This window comes from Zea mays, chromosome 1 (genome assembly GCF_902167145.1).
Source record: "Zea mays cultivar B73 chromosome 1, Zm-B73-REFERENCE-NAM-5.0, whole genome shotgun sequence".
NCBI classification, from domain to species: domain Eukaryota; kingdom Viridiplantae; phylum Streptophyta; class Magnoliopsida; order Poales; family Poaceae; genus Zea; species Zea mays.
The window spans coordinates 44,074,688-44,094,692 of record NC_050096.1 but is presented as its reverse complement, the minus strand read 5'-3'; the positions used below and the strand labels follow the sequence as shown (position 1 = coordinate 44,094,692).

Here is a 20,005-nt window from a genome sequence, read left to right as displayed (position 1 = left end):
AAGTCAGCGACCACAACTTCTGCAGTCAGACCCCTTTCTTTAAACAATCCAACTTCAGCTAGCAGAGCCCCTGCCTCAGCCACCTCCTGGTCTGTGGGGGATTCGGTCCAGCTCGGAGTGTGGACATCCAGCTGTCTCCCTGACCGTGGGGGGAGGGAATTCCCATGATTCTCCACGATGAACCATTCCAGGCGCCATCCCTTGATGCTATCCTTGAGTGGGATGTCGAGGTAGTCAGTCTTCCTCCCATGGCGCATCTCCAAGCTCGCGCCCCCACCAGCTGGTGCTGCCCTCCAGCCATCCCAGGCCGACAGTGGTACAAATACTTCCAAAGGCCAAAGTGGGGCAAAACACCAAGAAAGGCTTTAAATAAATGAACAAAAACACTAACTTGAAGAATGGAATTGGGGTTCAGATGGGTCGGATTCAAGTGATAGAAATCAAGGAGACCGCGAAAGAAAGGAGAAATGGGAAGAGCAAGTACGCGGATAAGAAAAAGAACGTAAATGACGGATTCGTGGGTGTCTTCTGTCGGAACAGTGACCCCACGGCAGATCCGCCATGAACAGAGCTCCTTCGGAGGAAGAACTCCGATAGAAACAAGATGAAGAAGGTCAGATTCAGAGACAACAGACATATGGTTACCTGCGAAAGGCAACTGACTGTTGGGATCGATGGGGGGAATGATTGCGACAGACGAACTCAAAGCTTTCTGCTTGGGCGCCATCTCAACCTTGCTAGCGAACGGAGCGGAAGCAATATTACAGGAGAGCAGAGAAAGCCTGGATGCAGAAAAGCAGAAACTAGGGCACAGAACGTGGAGGCGTGTGACAGTGCAGTACATATGGGGTTTTCCCGGGCCAGACGCCATTTCTAAAAAGTGCCCAGTCATCACCCAATGGTTATTTCTAAAAGCGCTGGCATGCCATGTCAGCACCCGGCCGTTATTTCTAAAACGCTGGCGCGCCATGTCATCACTCGGCCGTTATTTCCAAAACGGCCGACGCAGCCCAAATTAACTCAGCTGTTATTTCTAAAAACGCTGACTTTACCTGACTCCACTCGGCCACTATTTCCAAAGCGGTCGACGTGGTCCGTTATCACTCGGCTGTTACTTCTAAAACGCCGACGTCGCCAGTAGTCACTCGGCTATTATTCCTAAAACAGTAACGTGACTCGAGAAGATTCGGCTGTTACCTCCAAAACGCCGACATCGCCAGTTATCACTTGGCCACTATTTCCAGAGCGGCCGACGTGAACCGTTATCACTCGGCTGTTACTTCTAAAACGCCGACGTCGCCAGCAGTCACTCGGCTGTTATTCCTAAAATAGTGGCGTGGCTCCAAAAGATTCGGCTGTTACCTCTAAAACGCCGACATCGCCAGTAACCGCTCGGCCGTTATTTCTAAAACACTGACATGGCCCGCTATCGCTCGGCTATCACTCCTAAAAGCCCCAACATCGCTGATAATCACTCGGCCACCACTACTAAAGCGCTGGCATCGTGAAGAAGGCAGTCTGAAGCACGACTCAATGATTCTAAGTCACTACTCAAGCATTATGTTCAGAAACAGCCTCTGCAGTAGGCACTAACACGATCGACGATCAGCAAGAAGGCAAAATGATACACACAAGATGGAGCGAAATCATTCTTCATTATACGGGAAGCACTACCGAACTTACAAATCAACTCATTATGAGCTGATGCTTTCCCTACTACTACATTACACTTCACTAACTATACTACTAGCTACTACTACATTATTTCGCTAATACTATTTCTACTACTAATCTACACTAACATCTAAAACCAGTGGCGTCTAGCCACTGGCCTTGTTGCTGCCCTTGCTGCCGCCGCTGCCGTCGCCGCTGCCACCCTTGCCGCTGCCGTCACCGCCCTTGCCGCTGTCGCCGCCGCCGTCACCATCACCTCTGTCGTCGTCGCCGCCGCTGCCCTCCTCGGACGAGTCGGAGGAATTCTCCTCGTCCGAGGAGTACTCTGACTCATCCGAGCCCTCGAGCCCGGCACGCTCGACGGCCCAGATGTAAGTCCATACCTCTGCGGCGATCCCCTAGGAGTCGTCTGAATCATCAGACGACGCCGGGGGAGAGGCAGGAGCCGGAGAGCCCTCGGACTCGGAGGAGAACTCCTCCTCCGAGTACTCCGAGTCACCGAAGTCCTCCGAGGGAGGAGTCGGCTCGCGCTTGCGCTTGTCGCCCGAGTGATGCGAAGAGCCACCACCTTTCTTGCTCTTGCCCATGGAGGAGTGGAAGGAAGGAGAGGAGATGAAATAGCAAGCAGTAGCAAGAAATGTGAAAACGCCGGAGAAGCAAGAGCACTATTTATAGAAGGAGGCAACCGCTCACCTCCTACCACGGCCACCGAACAGTCACAAAAATTCAATATGCAATTCAAGCCGTCTGAAGACACGTCAGGCGGCTGACGCCATTTCACGTAACACGACACCCATTGGGACTCCAGTCAAGTTACTACTCAGAAGCAGTTTGCTAAACGCTCAGCGTACCAAGCCATCCATTGCCTACACCCATTGGGGGGGACGCCCAAAAATTATCAGTATATTTTCCAAAACGGTCATATCTGTGCAGTACATGCAATGAATACTCCAAGACAGAAGAGAGATATCACCAAGGATCAAAGGAAAGCCAAATATAGTCGATAAGGTACAAGTCTAATCAACAGAAGCATCAAAGCACGAAGTGACATGAAGACTAGTCAAGGGCCATCTATCAAACGTCCAATCAGTCACAGATCAAATAAATTGCAGGACCTAGCAAGATATGGGCAGATCGTGTACTCAGCCTCAAAGACAAAAATGTGTGCTGACCTCTAAAGCATAGTGTTAATAATATAACGTGGATCTCCGAAGGCATTCGACAAAAGGAAAGGACGATTCCCAGAAAAAGGCACGAAATGAAGACCTTCGAGTGGATTATTCTCAAAAATCCACTCGAAGCTCGGGGGCTACACCCATTGGGTGCACCTTTGGTGCACCCAATGAATCATCATCCCCGAAGAAGCAAAATGCTGACCTCTAAACCACAAGGCAAAATTAAGACAAGGCTGACCTCTGAAAAAGCACAAGTGGAAGATGAAAGTGGTTTCTGATAATACTTGAAGTGAAGACCTTCGAGTGGATTGTTTGCAAAAATCCACTCGAAGCTCGGGGGCTACACCCATTGGGTGCACCCTCGGTGCACCCAATGAAGTTCGAAGTCCAACAGTGCAAAATGCTGACCTCCGAAGCATGAACCTGAGACAGAACGCCAAATTTCGAGGAATAATAGCAGAAGAAGACAGTAAAAAGAAAAACGTGTTAACCGGATCACTCAGAATTCAGAAGCAGTGGCCTGGCAGACTTATTTCCAAAGCATTCGTTGTTAAAATCAAATACTGCAAGCTGGACCTAGGATCTTTGGGCCGTTTATTCCAAAATCAGCCCAAAGATCGGGGGCTTGTGGGGGACAGATATCCCCCGGGTCCACTAGAAGGATAAAAGACCTCACGAAAGGCCCAAGGGCCCCATAATTCGTAAGGTCATCCCCTCGTGGGCCTGGGAGGAATGACCAGTGGAACGGATTAGCACAAGGCCGGGTCGGCGCAAGCCCAGACGGCCCAATAAATTCGAGCAGTAATCGCAACAGTGACCCGACCTTCCCGCGCAGGGGTCCCGTACATCAGAGCTGAGCGAGGATGAGTCGGCTGAACTATAGGAAGATAGACTCAGTTAGTTCGCTATTACTTTGGCACACGTTATTATCATATCCACATGTAATGCCCCACGGTCGAGTATATAAGGCCTAGGGGGCACCCCTTCAAGAGGATCGACATCATTCATTACTTAGCCATCCACCCCGCTCTCTACGTTTTCCAGCACTAGAGAACTCCCTTGTAACCCATCGCATAAACCACTCCCACCAGGACGTAGGGTGTTACGCATCTCAAAGCGGCCCGAACCTGTACATCATTGTCTATCATTTCTCGTGCGCCCAGCACGAACCATCGAGCTACAGTCGGTAACACCGTCCTACTCCTAAAAGCACCTTGAGGGGTAACCCTGGGTGCGCGATCGGACCCGAAACACCGACAGTCTCCGCCTCGCCCGACCCCAGGGCTCGGCCTCAACCTCGACCTCGAAAGGTGGTCTCCGCCTCACCCGACCCCAGGGCTCGGCCTCAACCTCGGCCTTAGGAGGAGTCTCCGCCTCGCCCGACCTTGGGCTCGGACCGACCATGCCACAGGGGATACATCATTACCCTACCCCTAGCTAGCTTAGACTACGGGGGAACAAGACCGGCGTCCCATCCCGGCTCGCCCCGGTAACAAGTAATGATGGCTCCCCACGTGCGTCCATGACGACGGCGGTTCTTAGCCCCCTACGGAAGCAAGGAGACGTCAGCAAGGTCCCAGCAGCCCCGACAGCTGTGCTTCTACAGGGCTCAAGCGCTCCTCCGACGGCCACCACACCGAGTACACAGGGCTCTAGCACCTCTCCGACAGCCACGTTGGCATATACATAGGGCTCTGGCTCCTCTCTGCCGGACACGTTAGCGTATAGCTACACCCCCATTGTACACCTGAACCCTCTCCTTGCATCTATAAAAGGAAGGTCCAGGGCCCTCATACGAGAGGGTGGTCGCGCGGGAGCACGGGCTGACGAACATGCTCGCTCTCTCTCCCTCGCGAACGCTTGTAATCCCTACTGCAAGCGCATCCCCCCTTGGCGCAGGATAACACGAGCCACGTTCTTCCCCCCTTGTGTTCCATCTCGCGCCAACCCATCTGGGCTGGGACACGCAGCGACAATTTTACTCGTCGGTCCAGGGACCACCCGGGGTCGAAACGCCGACAAATATAAAATTTATAGATTACTAAATTAAAGTAATTAAACAATATGAGCTTTATTGGACTGTGTTGCCCCAAGCCCGACCTATTTGTGCCGGCCATGCCAAGGGCCCGATGAGCCAGAATTTGAGGCACGACTAGAGATGGCAATGGGTAAATACCCACCCGGTATTACTACCCCATACCCATACCCACGACACAAAAATAACCCCATCGGGTCACCCATATACACTGGTGGGTATAGATTTACTGAAAGGGAAATAGGCTTACACCTTTTCCTAATTGATTTTGGTGGTTGAATTGCCCAACACAAATAATTGGACTAACTAGTTTGCTCTAGATTATAAGTTTTACAGGTGCCAAAGGTTCACAACAAACCAATAAAAAGACCAAGAAAGGGTTCAAATAAAGAGAGCAAAAGACAACCGAAGTGTGCCCTGGTCTGGTGCACCGGACTGTCCGGTGTGCCACCGGACAGTGTCCGGTGCACCAGGGAACCCGACTCCGAACTGCTCACCTTCGGGAATTCTGGGAGCCACTCCGCTATAATTCACCGGACTGTCCGGTGTAGCACCGGACTGTCCGGTGTACCAGCGGAGCAACGACTACTTCACGCCAACGGTCATCTACAGAGAGCAGTTAATGCGCTACAGTGCGCGCATAAGTCAGAGCAGAGCCAGAAGGCGCACCAGACAGTGAACAGTGACTGTCCGGTGCACCACCGAACTGTCCGGTGGCCCAGAAGACAGAAGCTCCAACGGTCGAACCCTTACGGTCGGGTGACGTGGCTGGCGCACCGGACTGTCCGGTGCGCCATGCGACAACAACCTCCACCAACGACTCATTTGGTGGTTGTAGCTATAAATACCCCCAACCACCCATCATTCATCGCATCCAAGTTTTTCAGCCTTCACACCTCATACAAGAGCTATAGCATTCAATACAAGACATAAACAAAAGAGATCAAATCCTCTCCCAAGTCCGGAATCACTCCAAACAAATTAGTGACTAGAGAGAGAGACATTTGTGTTCTTTTGAGCTCTTGCGCTTGGATTGCTTTTCTTCTTCCTCTATTCTTGTGTTCAACTCACTTGTAACAAAACAAGAGACACCAAGTTGTGGTGGTCCTTGTAGTGGACTTAGTATCCCATTTGATTGAAGAGAAAGGCTCACTCGATCTAGGTGACCGTTTGAGAGAGGGAAAGAGTTGAAAGAGACCCAGTCTTTGTGACCACCTCAACGGGGAGTAGGTTTGCAAGAACCGAACCTCGGTAAAACAAATCACCGTGTCATCCGCTCTTATTCGCTTGTGATTTGTTTTCGCCCTCTCTTTCAGACTCGTTTATATTTCTAACGCTAACCCCGGCTTGTAGTGTGTGCTTAAGTTTATAAATTTCAGATTTGCCTATTCACCCCCCTCTAGGCAACTTTCAATGGGTATCAGAGCCAGTGCTTCATTAGATCCTAACCGCTCGAAGTGATGTCGGGAGCATCCGCTAAGAGGGAGATCAGGACCGACGACAAGTCCGCAAGCTCGGGGAGAACGCACTCAAAAGAGTCCACCCACAAGCACAAGGAGGAATCCTCTTCCTCCATCAAGTCCCAACGGAAGGGTGACAAGAAGAAGACGATGAAGAAGGTGGTCTACTACCTACTACGTGTGGGGGACAGATATCCCCTGGGTCCACTGGAAGGATAAAAGACCTCACGAAAGGCCCAAGGGCCCAATAAATCGTAAGGTCACTCCTTCATGGGCCTGGGGAGGAACGACCAGTGAAGCAGATCGACATGAGGCCGGATCGGTGCGAGCCCGAATGATCCAACAACGCTGAGCAAGAACAGAAGACCCGACTTTCCCGCGCTGGAGCCCCATACAACGGAGCTAAGCGAGGATAAGTCGGCAGAATTATAGGAAGATAGACTCAATCAGTTCACTATCTTTTAGGTGCAGTTTGTTATCTCATCCGCATGTATTGCCTCATGGTCGAATATATAAGGCCTAGGGGGCACCCCTTCAGAACGATCGATCCCACTACTCAGCCATCCATCCCAGCTCTCTACGTTCTAGGCTTCTAGCTTTAGAGAGCTCCCTTGTAACCCATTACATAAAGCATACTCGCCAGGACGTAGGGTGTTACACATCTCAAAGCGGCCCAAACCTGTAAACACTGTCCATTGTTCCTCGTGCATCCGGCACGAACCATTTAGCTACAGTCGGCGACACCGTCCTACACCTAAAACACCTTGAGGGGCAACCCCGGGTGTGCGGTCGGACCCAAAACACCGACAGCTGGCGCGCCAGGTAGGGGGTGTGTCGCCGATCTAAGCTAGCTCAATGGCCGTTACCTTCCATCGCAAGATCACCCTCCATCCCGGATCTGTATTCTGCTTCGGAACTATCTTGTGACACCCCAAGTGTCTATTTCGGGTTATGTCGGAAGAATTATCCTAATCTTGAATGCTCCGTGAAAATTTCTATTTCTCGATCGTGTCTATCTCTGTCTATCAGGCTTTCTCATGGAAGTTCACCGAATTCGAAGTTATTCGATCGCGAGAAATAGCCAATTTTGGAGCATGTTAAAACTTTTATTCTCGGCGCGAATGCAGACTCGTTAATCAATCTCGATTTATAAATCTCATCTAAAGCTCGTTCAAGCACACTCTCGATGGCTGTTATTTGATATGAGCCCGAGTCTAATTCCTTGAACTTCGATCGATGTCTGACTATTTTAATCTGAGTCCGTACTCTCAAACGGAACGCTCAATATGTCGTCCTCTAATCAATTTTATCTGACTCGGCCAAATATCTCATGTCCGAACTGAATTCAAAACCCCGTATCGACAACAATTTTAAAATGTCACGATTCGCTTTCTCCGACTAAAAATCTAAAGCCGATCAGAAGTCTGAGAGAAACATTCATTTCTAAAATAGTGCGCGAGGAATTATTGTTGAGCGAAATCAAATCAGACTCTCGGCCGAATTAACCGTTCAATCGTCCATTCGTCCGTTCGTCTGAACTTTAGTTCACTCTGTTTTGCGTACAGACGAAATTTGCAGGAACATTTTTATTCCGGAAAATAAATTAGCGCGACCCGATTACGTGTTTGGGCCAGCCCAACCCAGCCCATTTGGCCCATTTGAAACCCTAACCCTAGCACATGCCTATAAATAGGAGCTCTCTCCCCTTGCACTTGGCAATTTTTCACCTACCCCCCTAGCCACCACAAGCCATTTTCCCTGCCTTCTTCTCCTCTCACGCGCAGCTTCCTTCTTCTCTGTTCATGGCACACGGAAGCAGCCCACACCTTCTTCGTCCCTGCGCCCAGCCTTCCCCAAGCTCCAGCGCGCAGGGCAGCCGCGCCCCTTCTGCTCCATGGCCAAGCTCCCTTGGAGCAGATGCTCACCAGCCATGGCGTGGGCTCCATTTTTTCCAGGGCCACCGAGCTCCATGTCCATGGCGTGGAGCAGCAGCTCCCATGCCCCGGCGACATCCTCCTCGCCGTCGTCCATGGCACCCCTGTGAACCTCCCTGTCCATGGCCGCCAATCCTTGCGCCCTTCTCTGCGCAGCGCCCCTGTTCCCCTACTCCTTCTCCCTGGAACGCAGCGGCTCTGCTCGCTCCCTCCCATGGCGCCTCCACCTACCAGCTTCGCCCAGCAGCTATGGCGCCCAAGCTCTCTGCTCCCTCCCTCTCCAATGCAGCAGCACGTGAGCTCGCCCCCTCACTCCTCTTCCCTGTCACGGCCAGGAAACACCGGATCTCGCGCCCTCTCTCTGGTTTGGGTGGAGCAGCACCTCCCCTGCTATCTCCTCCCCGACGCCCCTTCGAGATGGCACCCAACAGCCCCGGCACCTTCCCTGCTTCGTCTCGCTGCCACCGCTGCGCGCGTGCCAAGTGTTCGGCAAAATGTCGAGGGAGACGTGTTGTTGCAGCACCGTCGACGCTCACCGGTTGGTCGCTGTTTTGCGCATCCCATCCGCGACGCCGTCGAAAACCGTGGTGAGAAACCCCCGCTGTTCTCGATGTTTATTTTCCAATGTGTGTGATGTTCGATGAACTGCCGCCAACAAATTGTGTGTTTTCGCAGCTAGTGGTCGACGTCGTGCCTTGCCCGTTCGACGAAATACCGAGCCATGTGGACAGCCATGCGTCTAGTCACGACCCGTTCAGGTTGATTGATTTATAGTTTATAATACATATGCTTTGGTTGATGTCGGACAATGCATGTATATATGTGGATGTGTGTAATATGTTTCGGCAATACACGTTAGTAGGATCGCATTTGCGGTTAAAGAACAAGCGGTTGTTGAGGTGTGCGATTTGTAGTTTGTATAATTATATTTTGGTCGATGTGGTGTACATTGGTGTTGGAATGTGTGTGGGTATAAAAATGTTTTGGTTATATGCCGTAGCAAGGTTGCCTTAACATTTAGGTAAAGCAAACGTGTTGTGTTGTTAATATGATGAGTAAATTGGAAATACATGGGATGCGAGGATTTAATTAGTACACGTATGTGTGTGGTGTCGTGGTGTGTTTTGGTAGTGGTGGCGTAAGATATTTGTTGAGGTGTGCGGGTATATGTCGTAATATGGTTATACTCGCAACAAGGAAATGTGTATGTCTTGTTAACACAATGTTTAGGTTGCTGTCGTATAACCGTGTGAAGAAGGCTTGCGATGGTCATGTGACTAAAAGGTGATATAGTGGCAAGCGAGAAGTAAGCTCAATATTTTTAAACGATTAGTTAATAGCACCTATTGACATCGTCATGATTTTTGTTGTATGGCGGATCGATGCCTTGTCGTCGTAGTCTCGGGGAATTTTCGGAAATGTGCTGGTGTTTTACTGATGGGGTGAATGTACTTGTGCTGTCTTAGAATAACTGTGTGTCGAACGAGTATCCGAAAATGGTGACAACTGGTGTATGTTGGTAATTAGAAAATAGTCACGACGTTAGCCAATAGCCAAGCTTATGCCGAAATTTAAAATATGGGCAATTTGAGTGAAATTATGCTTATCTAGGCATGTGGATTAATAATAATAATAATTGGAAGAACAGTCGTTCAAATTGGTCATTCCAATTAAGAATGATTTTGCGTGTGAGGTGAGGTGGTGACATGCCCAAGTAGTCACTGCTTCCCTATGTTTATAAGCCGAGTCAATACCCATTAGGCGTTCATTAATTTTCACGTCGCGCATAGTGTATGGTTGTACTCGTGACAAGGAGGTGTAGGTCTTACTCAATTAGAAGTTGGTTGGATGTGATAAGTAGATTGGAAGTGTGGGTTTGTTGAGCACTGTGTTGTTGGACGTGTATGTCGAGGTATGTTGTAGTAGTAATTGCGTTAACTTGAATAAGAGTCTCAAGTGCATGCCGTGCTATGGTTGTATTTGAGGTAGTAAATTATGAGAGTTGCGCGATATAAGGTTCGATCGATGTAGTTAATATGGATTGGATTGTAGAGAGGTGGTGACATGCCGAAGTAGTCATTGCTTTCTCTGCGGTTAAGTCGAGATCATGTGTGATCATGCTATTTACATGGTGAATGTGTTTGTTGAATTTATGTGGTAATTTTAGTGCACTAAATGTCACGGATAAAAATTAGTAAGTCGACTTATTAGTTCCCACTTGGTTATTTTAACTCTAACAATTGTCAAAGTGCTATAATAATTCAAATCTCTAGAACGCGGCAATTCTTGAATTATATAGGAGCTGAAATTTATTGATTGCTGTTTTGGACTGCACACACTGTTTTAGTTGTGCTGTATGTTTGATGAACTAAATTATGTTTTCTGTAGATATGTGCTATAGAAAAGTGGTAGATAACTTTATTATCTTGCTGGTGTTAAAATTTGACAGTCATAGGTCTGACAGTTTAGGAGTTATGCTTTTTACAAATTCAGTAACTGAATCTGTCCAAATTCTGTACAAATATCAGAAACTGCACTGTTTGCTTAAGTTAATGTTACAATCTGTTCATGGTCATTATAAGAAAGTTGTAGGTGCTTTTCTTATCTGGCTTGTGTTAAAATTTCATAACCACAAGCCTAATAGTTTAAGAGTTATGAATTTTACAAACTGCTTGCTGTGTTGTGTCCTCTGTCAGAACAGATTTCGAAAACTGTAATGTTTGATTTGATTAAAACTAGAATCACTTCTTGGTGATTATAAAAGTTATGTAGTGCTTTTTCTAAGCTTTGCAAAAAGTCTTGGATCACTATTTTTGGTGATCTGAAGATTAAGTTATGGATGTTTAAAGTCTGAAGACTGAATCTGTCCAAATCTGGACAGCAAAGCCTTATAGTGTCTTTTATCCTTAGTTAAATATTGAATCACCTTGAGATGTTTATAAATGATATGTAGGCAATTTAATTACCTTTCCAGAAAGTCTAGGATCACCTTGTTTGAATGTCTGAATCTGTAGTTGTGAATTTTTGAAGTTGCAAGTCTGAATCTGTCCAAATCTGGACAGATCTGTTGTGTTAGCACTTTTAACCTTGCTAAGTGTTGAATCTTGTTTAGGTGAAAATACCAAAGTTGTAGAACACTTTTTAAGCTTTCCAGAAAGTTCTAGTTTTCTATTTTTGGATTAATATTTGAAAAGTTATGATCAAAACAAGTGACTGCTGTATTGCTGTCCAAAAATTCTGCTAGTGCTTAATTGATTGTTAGTTCACCCTTTTGGCTAAAAATGATTGGTTAGCACTAAATTCATATAGAATTACCATGGCTAAGCTTGAGATAACATATGTGTCAGGTTTTTATACGTTTCTTTCTCTAGTAAATTGTGATGTAGTATTGTGTTGCGTAAATGTCCAAAATGTTTGTCGTCTTTTTAGTGGTGTTAATGTTGTGCGTTCGACGATATGTAGTTAGCTAACGCTAGTGTGTGTGGTTATTTGTGATGTCTCGCTACTTAGTGTTTAATTCACTAGCGTGTACTTAAAGTATCATGTGCTACTTCATTATATTCATACATATGCATCTTGCATCTCATTTAGGACCGAGAGATGCTGATCGTGCAAGTGATGTGGTGCCCCCCCCCACAAGATGCAGTCGGTGGACGACCTGAAGAATGGACATAACCAGTAGATACTCGCCAAACGAGTATCTCCCCAGCAAACACTACCTAAGTGTTAAATTAAAGGCAAGCCCCGGTTTTATGTATAACCGTTTATATATGCTATTTTACTATATTTAATGTTTGTAGGCTTGTACTGTGCACTTAAGTGTAGGAGTTGACTGAAACCCTAGTTGCATGAACTCAGGATACCTTTGAGATGGATACTAGTATGCTAGGTCGAGTAGCTGCTTTACTAATTAGGGATCTCGGTAGAAGTCGAGTGATTTTTCTAGCACTCGCGCGAGGTCAGGAATTGATTGTATCCATTTTATATCGGAATGATGATGGTCTGTTGACGACGGTCCATGGGGATGCGTCGTCTCCGAGACGGAAATTGGAATAAGGATTATGGTGTGGTACCGTGAGTCAAGCGTTTGAACGTACTAAGCACATGCCGAGAAATATGGTAAATCGGTAAGCCTAGTACCTGAGTGAACCTGGCAGTGGACATATCCCCTCACGCGACCTGAGACGTGGTCTCCCATTCCGGTTATGGTGGGTACAAGTGCGGTCACTGCACGACGGCAGTCGGGGTCAGTGAGGCATTGTACGCCAAGGCGGTGAGCCCTGATCTGCTGACGGGGAATCGATGGGGACGGTTGATGTGTGTGGGGATGGAGTGCCCCTGCATGTCGTGTGTTTAGGTTTACCTTGCAAGGTTTAAAAACTCGATTCGAATCGTCTGCTTCTCGCAGCTAATGAGACTGCTTGATCCATGCTGCTACATTGAGTAATAAGTGGAAATGAGTTGACTGGCAAAAGATGTTGATTGATAAAATGTTTGATACCATGTATGACTAGCTAGGTACACATCTAGTTTAAAAGGATCATACTAAAACTTGAAAAGCTAAAACTTGATTTTAGACTCAGCTAGTGCTTTTGGCAAACCAAACCCCTCAGCCAAACAGCTGCATGTCTAGAGGTAGAGGAGTAGACTCCTCGCACCGGGTAAGTCTAGCTGAGTATTAGTATACTCAGCCTTGCTTGTGGCATAATTTTTGCAGGTACATCCTAGATTTAGGTGATGGTGTGACTTGGCCTTCATCCCAGCCACCGGGATAGACGGTCGAGTGGGTTATTGCTTCCGCAGGAGAGGACCAGGAGGAGTAGCGTGGCCAGGCTTCGCCATGTTACTCGGTTTCCTCCGTTAGTTATTTCCGCTGCATTAAAATTTATGGTTATTATTTCTGAAACTCCGATAATGTAATCACTAACTATGCTTATTAAATTTGTGGTATTATGTTTTATTGTATTTCTTTGTGCCTCACCTTCGTGTGAGCTAGTGGTATTCGATCCTGGTAAGTGGCTTTATCGGACTAGATCCGAGGGACTGACGTTTTATTCCTACTTAAGTGTGGTCTAGCCTCTAAAGTGGGACTTAGGCACTTAAGTTGGAATAATCCGGGAGGTTCCGCCACAGCTGGTATCGGAGCGAATACCAGTACAGAGAAGTCAGTAAGTCATGATTACCAACCTTTTCAAAAGTAAAACTTGCTTAGAAACCAAGTTGGATAGAAGTCAGGACGATAAGGATAGACCTATGACGTGAAGCCTTAGGAAATAGATGGGTAGCTAGGTGGCTAGTTATTTAGGCCATAAAGGCTACTACTACTACTATTAATAAGGATGCTGTAGAAGCACCCGAAAAAAAATTAGTTAGGTCTGAGAAGACGACTAGAATAAGCATGCATCATGATTGTCGCATTATAAATGTCTCTTGTGCACCAACATGCTTCTCTCACCTTTATTCCAATAATAAGAAAATGTGAATAATGTGTGTATTGCCATGAACTGCAAAAAAATGTCTTATCCTGTGTGTCATGGTAGTCTTGACTAGGTTATGTTATGTGCTTCTCTTGTCTTGCTATCTAGGAAATGTTTTAATTAGTTGTTCAAACCTTTTTTTAATATATATAAAATGTTGTTTGTTTCGCTCATGAAAAGACCCCCGCCCAAACAACCTTGAGCTTAGCAAGTGAAACCTCTTTAAAAAAAACAAAAAAATTTCATGCTTGTGTTGGCATTTCCTAGCCCTTGAGTGTTTTATCCTTGAAGTTACACCTGCACAGCTTATAGACCACCACAACTTGATCGCTAGACCAACTCAAGTCTCCTTGTGCACTTGTTACGTCAAAAAAATTGTTGTTTGGTGTCTAGTTGCGTAAACCCTATCAAGGCCATGTTTCTTTCCATAGATCCTGTCCCGAATCTTCATAACCTTTCTGGTGCTCGTCCTACGCGATCTCATGCGACTACCTCTCTTTTCACCTGGATCTAGTAATCTTTTCCTTGTGAATCATGTTGTGGCTTTATCATTCGAATCTCGGGATCCCCTATGATTCTACCCTATTATCTGGTTATCCGCTATAACCCATTCTCAAGTATCGGATGTCGATCAATCTAATCTCTCATTTCTAGTATTTCCGATGCTCTTTCTCTAGGCATCATGACGTCGTTTTTGCCAACCTTATCTTTAAATGGCATATCCATGTGGATTAATGGATTTCGCTGTTGTCCTTGGATCTCTCAGGTCTCTAAAAGCTTATCAATCTCGATCTCATGGTTGGTTCCTCCTCATATTAAATATCGTATCAATCTTTGGCTGATAATCCCCATGATGATCATAAAATGGTTCTCTGAGTTAAAGAAAATTCTCATGTGATGCTCTTTTGCCAACAATCCTTGCTTCAACTTTAGTCACATTTTCTGAGCCATACTCTCATGGGCTCCATCTAATTATGCCAAGTGAATTTTCATTGGTTACGTTTGGTAATGGTGTCATGACTAACGACTGATGGTGCCGCGACGAAACCGAGAGCCTACTATGGTGCACACATGGTTGAGCTACTCGGCACGCGCTGGTATCGTGGTTAATAGTCATGATCCATTACGAGACTATACTGATGTGCTCTCTTTTGTGAACATCCTCTCAGAGTGATCGCTGCATTTTGTCTCAACATGTCGCGATATTCTAACCAAATTTGTCTTCAGTATCTTGTCAGATACCCTTTCATGAATTTGCATCTATCTTCAGTCTGGGAGTTACATGCTTCTCCACCCTTAAATATCCTCATTCGAATCTCGGGACGAGATTCTTTTTAAGGGGGGAAGGCTGTGACACCCCAAGTGTCTATTTCGGGTTATGTCGGAAGAATTATCCTAATCTTGAATGCTCCGTGAAAATTTCTATTTCTCGATCGTGTCTATCTCTGTCTATCAGGCTTTCTCATGGAAGTTCACCGAATTCGAAGTTATTCGATCGCGAGAAATAGCCAATTTTGGAGCATGTTAAAACTTTTATTCTCGGCGCGAATGCAGACTCGTTAATCAATCTCGATTTATAAATCTCATCTAAAGCTCGTTCAAGCACACTCTCGATGGCTGTTATTTGATATGAGCCCGAGTCTAATTCCTCGAACTTCGATCGATGTCTGACTATTTTAATCTGAGTCCGTACTCTCAAACGAAACGCTCAATATGTCGTCCTCTAATCAATTTTATCTGACTCGGCCAAATATCTCATGTCCAAACTGAATTCAAAACCCCGTATCGACAGCAAGTTTAAAATGTCACGATTCGCTTTCTCCGACTAAAAATCCAAAGCCGATCAGAAGTCTGAGAGAAACATTCATTTCTAAAATAGTGCGCGAGGAATTATTGTCGAGCGAAATCAAATCAGACTCTCGGCCGAATTAACCGTTCAATCGTCCATTCGTCCGTTCGTCTGAACTTTAGTTCACTCTGTTTTGCGTACAGACGAAATTTGCAGGAATATTTTTATTCCGGAAAATAAATTAGCGCGACCCGATTACGTGTTTGGGCCAGCCCAACCCAGCCCATTTGGCCCATTTGAAACCCTAACCCTAGCACATGCCTATAAATAGGAGCTCTCTCCCCTTGCACTTGGCAATTTTTCACCTACCCCCCTAGCCGCCACAAGCCATTTTCCCTGCCTTCTTCTCCTCTCACGCGCAGCTTCCTTCTTCTCTGTTCATGGCACACGGCAGCAGCCCACACCTTCTTCGTCCCTGCGCCCAGCCTTCCCCAAGCTCCAGCGCGCAGGGCAGCCGCGCCCCTTCTGCTCCATGGCCGAGCTCCCTTGGAGCAGATGCTCACCAGCCATGGCGTGGGCTCCATTTTTTCCAGGGCCACCGAGCTCCATGTCCATGGCGTGGAGCAGCAGCTCCCATGCCCCGGCGACATCCTCCTCGCCGTCGTCCATGGCGCCCCTGCGAACCTCCCTGTCCATGGCCGCCAATCCTTGCGCCCTTCTCTGCGCAGCGCCCCTGTTCCCCTACTCCTTCTCCCTGGAACGCAGCGGCTCTGCTCACCCCCTCCCATGGCGCCTCCACCTACCAGCTTCGCCTAGCAGCTATGGCGCCCAAGCTCTCTGCTCCCTCCCTCTCCAATGCAGCAGCACGTGAGCTCACCCCCTCACTCCTCTTCCCTGTCACGGCCAGGAAACACCGGATCTCGCGCCCTCTCTCTGGTTTGGGTGGAGCAGCACCTCCCCTGCTATCTCCTCCCCGACGCCCCTTCGAGATGGCACCCAACAGCCCCGGCACCTTCCCTGCTTCGTCTCGCTGCCACCGCTGCGCGCGTGCCAAGTGTTCGGCAAAATGTCGAGGGAGACGTGTTGTTGCAGCACTGTCGACGCTCACCGGTTGGTCGCTGTTTTGCGCATCCCATCCGCGACGCCGTCGAAAACCGTGGTGAGAAACCCCCGCTGTTCTCGATGTTTATTTTCCAATGTGTGTGATGTTCGATGAACTGCCGCCAACAAATTGTGTGTTTTCGCAGCTAGTGGTCGACGTCGTGCCTTGCCCGTTCGACGAAATACCGAGCCATGTGGACAGCCATGCGTCTAGTCACGACCCGTTCAGGTTGATTGATTTATAGTTTATAATACATATGCTTTGGTTGATGTCGGACAATGCATGTATATATGTGGATGTGTGTAATATGTTTCGGCAATACACGTTAGTAGGATCGCATTTGCGGTTAAAGAACAAGCGGTTGTTGAGGTGTGCGATTTGTAGTTTGTATAATTATATTTTGGTCGATGTGGTGTACATTGGTGTTGGAATGTGTGTGGGTATAAAAATGTTTTGGTTATATGCCGTAGCAAGGTTGCCTTAACATTTAGGTAAAGCAAACGTGTTGTGTTGTTAATATGATGAGTAAATTGGAAATACATGGGATGCGAGGATTTAATTAGTACACGTATGTGTGTGGTGTCGTGGTGTGTTTTGGTAGTGGTGGCGTAAGATATTTGTTGAGGTGTGCGGGTATATGTCGTAATATGGTTATACTCGCAACAAGGAAATGTGTATGTCTTGTTAACACAATGTTTAGGTTGCTGTCGTATAACCGTGTGAAGAAGGCTCGCGATGGTCATGTGACTAAAAGGTGATATAGTGGCAAGCGAGAAGTAAGCTCAATATTTTTAAACGATTAGTTAATAGCACCTATCGACATCGTCATGATTTTTGTTGTATGGCGGATCGATGCCTTGTCGTCGTAGTCTCGGGGAATTTTCGGAAATGTGCTGGTGTTTTACTGATGGGGGTGAATGTACTTGTGCTGTCTTAGAATAACTGTGTGTCGAACGAGTATCCGAAAATGGTGACAACTGGTGTATGTTGGTAATTAGAAAATAGTCACGACGTTAGCCAATAGCCAAGCTTATGCCGAAATTTAAAATATGGGCAATTTGAGTGAAATTATGCTTATCTAGGCATGTGGATTAATAATAATAATAATTGGAAGAACAGTCGTTCAAATTGGTCATTCCAATTAAGAATGATTTTGCGTGTGAGGTGAGGTGGTGACATGCCCAAGTAGTCACTGCTTCCCTATGTTTATAAGCCGAGTCAATACCCATTAGGCGTTCATTAATTTTCACGTCGCGCATAGTGTATGGTTGTACTCGTGACAAGGAGGTGTAGGTCTTACTCAATTAGAAGTTGGTTGGATGTGATAAGTAGATTGGAAGTGTGGGTTTGTTGAGCACTGTGTTGTTGGACGTGTATGTCGAGGTATGTTGTAGTAGTAATTGCGTTAACTTGAATAAGAGTCTCAAGTGCATGCCATGCTATGGTTGTATTTGAGGTAGTAAATTATGAGAGTTGCGCGATATAAGGTTCGATCGATGTAGTTAATATGGATTGGATTGTAGAGAGGTGGTGACATGCCGAAGTAGTCATTGCTTTCTCTGCGGTTAAGTCGAGATCATGTGTGATCATGCTATTTACATGGTGAATGTGTTTGTTGAATTTATGTGGTAATTTTAGTGCACTAAATGTCACGGATAAAAATTAGTAAGTCGACTTATTAGTTCCCACTTGGTTATTTTAACTCTAACAATTGTCAAAGTGCTATAATAATTCAAATCTCTAGAACGCGGCAATTCTTGAATTATATAGGAGCTGAAATTTATTGATTGCTGTTTTGGACTGCACACACTGTTTTTGTTGTGCTGTATGTTTGATGAACTAAATTGTGTTTTCTGTAGATATGTGCTATAGAAAAGTGGTAGATAACTTTATTATCTTGCTGGTGTTAAAATTTGACAGTCATAGGTCTGACAGTTTAGGAGTTATGCTTTTTACAAATTCAGTAACTGAATCTGTCCAAATTCTGTACAAATATCAGAAACTGCACTGTTTGCTTAAGTTAATGTTACAATCTGTTCATGGTCATTATAAGAAAGTTGTAGGTGCTTTTCTTATCTGGCTTGTGTTAAAATTTCATAACCACAAGCCTAATAGTTTAAGAGTTATGAATTTTACAAACTGCTTGCTGTGTTGTGTCCTCTGTCAGAACAGATTTCGAAAACTGTAATGTTTGATTTGATTAAAACTAGAATCACTTCTTGGTGATTATAAAAGTTATGTAGTGCTTTTTCTAAGCTTTGCAAAAAGTCTTGGATCACTATTTTTGGTGATCTGAAGATTAAGTTATGGATGTTTAAAGTCTGAAGACTGAATCTGTCCAAATCTGGACAGCAAAGCCTTATAGTGTCTTTTATCCTTAGTTAAATATTGAATCACCTTGAGATGTTTATAAATGATATGTAGGCAATTTAATTACCTTTCCAGAAAGTCTAGGATCACCTTGTTTGAATGTCTGAATCTGTAGTTGTGAATTTTTGAAGTTGCAAGTCTGAATCTGTCCAAATCTGGACAGATCTGTTGTGTTAGCACTTTTAACCTTGCTAAGTGTTGAATCTTGTTTAGGTGAAAATACCAAAGTTGTAGAACACTTTTTAAGCTTTCCAGAAAGTTCTAGTTTGCTATTTTTGGATTAATATTTGAAAAGTTATGATCAAAACAAGTGACTGCTGTATTGCTGTCCAAAAATTCTGCTAGTGCTTAATTGATTGTTAGTTCACCCTTTTGGCTAAAAATGATTGGTTAGCACTAAATTCATATAGAATTACCATGGCTAAGCTTGAGATAACATATGTGTCAGGTTTTTATACGTTTCTTTCTCTAGTAAATTGTGATGTAGTATTGTGTTGCGTAAATGTCCAAAATGTTTGTCGTCTTTTTAGTGGTGTTAATGTTGTGCGTTCGACGATATGTAGTTAGCTAACGCTAGTGTGTGTGGTTATTTGTGATGTCTCGCTACTTAGTGTTTAATTCACTAGCGTGTACTTAAAGTATCATGTGCTACTTCATTATATTCATACATATGCATCTTGCATCTCATTTAGGACCGAGAGATGCTGATCGTGCAAGTGATGTGGTGCCCCCCCCACAAGATGCAGTCGGTGGACGACCTGAAGAATGGACATAACCAGTAGATACTCGCCAAACGAGTATCTCCCCAGCAAACACTACCTAAGTGTTAAATTAAAGGCAAGCCCCGGTTTTATGCATAACCGTTTATATATGCTATTTTACTATATTTAATGTTTGTAGGCTTGTACTGTGCACTTAAGTGTAGGAGTTGACTGAAACCCTAGTTGCATGAACTCAGGATACCTTTGAGATGGATACTAGTATGCTAG

The 20,005-nt window shown here is 45.8% G+C and overlaps 2 long non-coding RNA genes across 2 annotated transcripts; both read left to right on the top strand.

The window, feature by feature from the left end:
• The first annotated feature begins 8,465 nt into the window (after positions 1–8,465).
• Positions 8,466–12,015, top strand: LOC109943614 (uncharacterized). Its single transcript, XR_002266657.3, has 3 exons — positions 8,466–8,865; positions 8,954–9,036; positions 11,870–12,015. It is a non-coding gene; the product is annotated as an uncharacterized lncRNA (long non-coding RNA).
• Positions 12,016–15,938: 3,923 nt separating this feature from the next.
• LOC118473558 (uncharacterized) lies at positions 15,939–19,746 on the top strand. The gene is made up of 3 exons (XR_004853177.1): positions 15,939–16,703; positions 16,792–16,874; positions 19,709–19,746. It is a non-coding gene; the product is annotated as an uncharacterized lncRNA (long non-coding RNA).
• Positions 19,747–20,005: the final 259 nt, after the last annotated feature.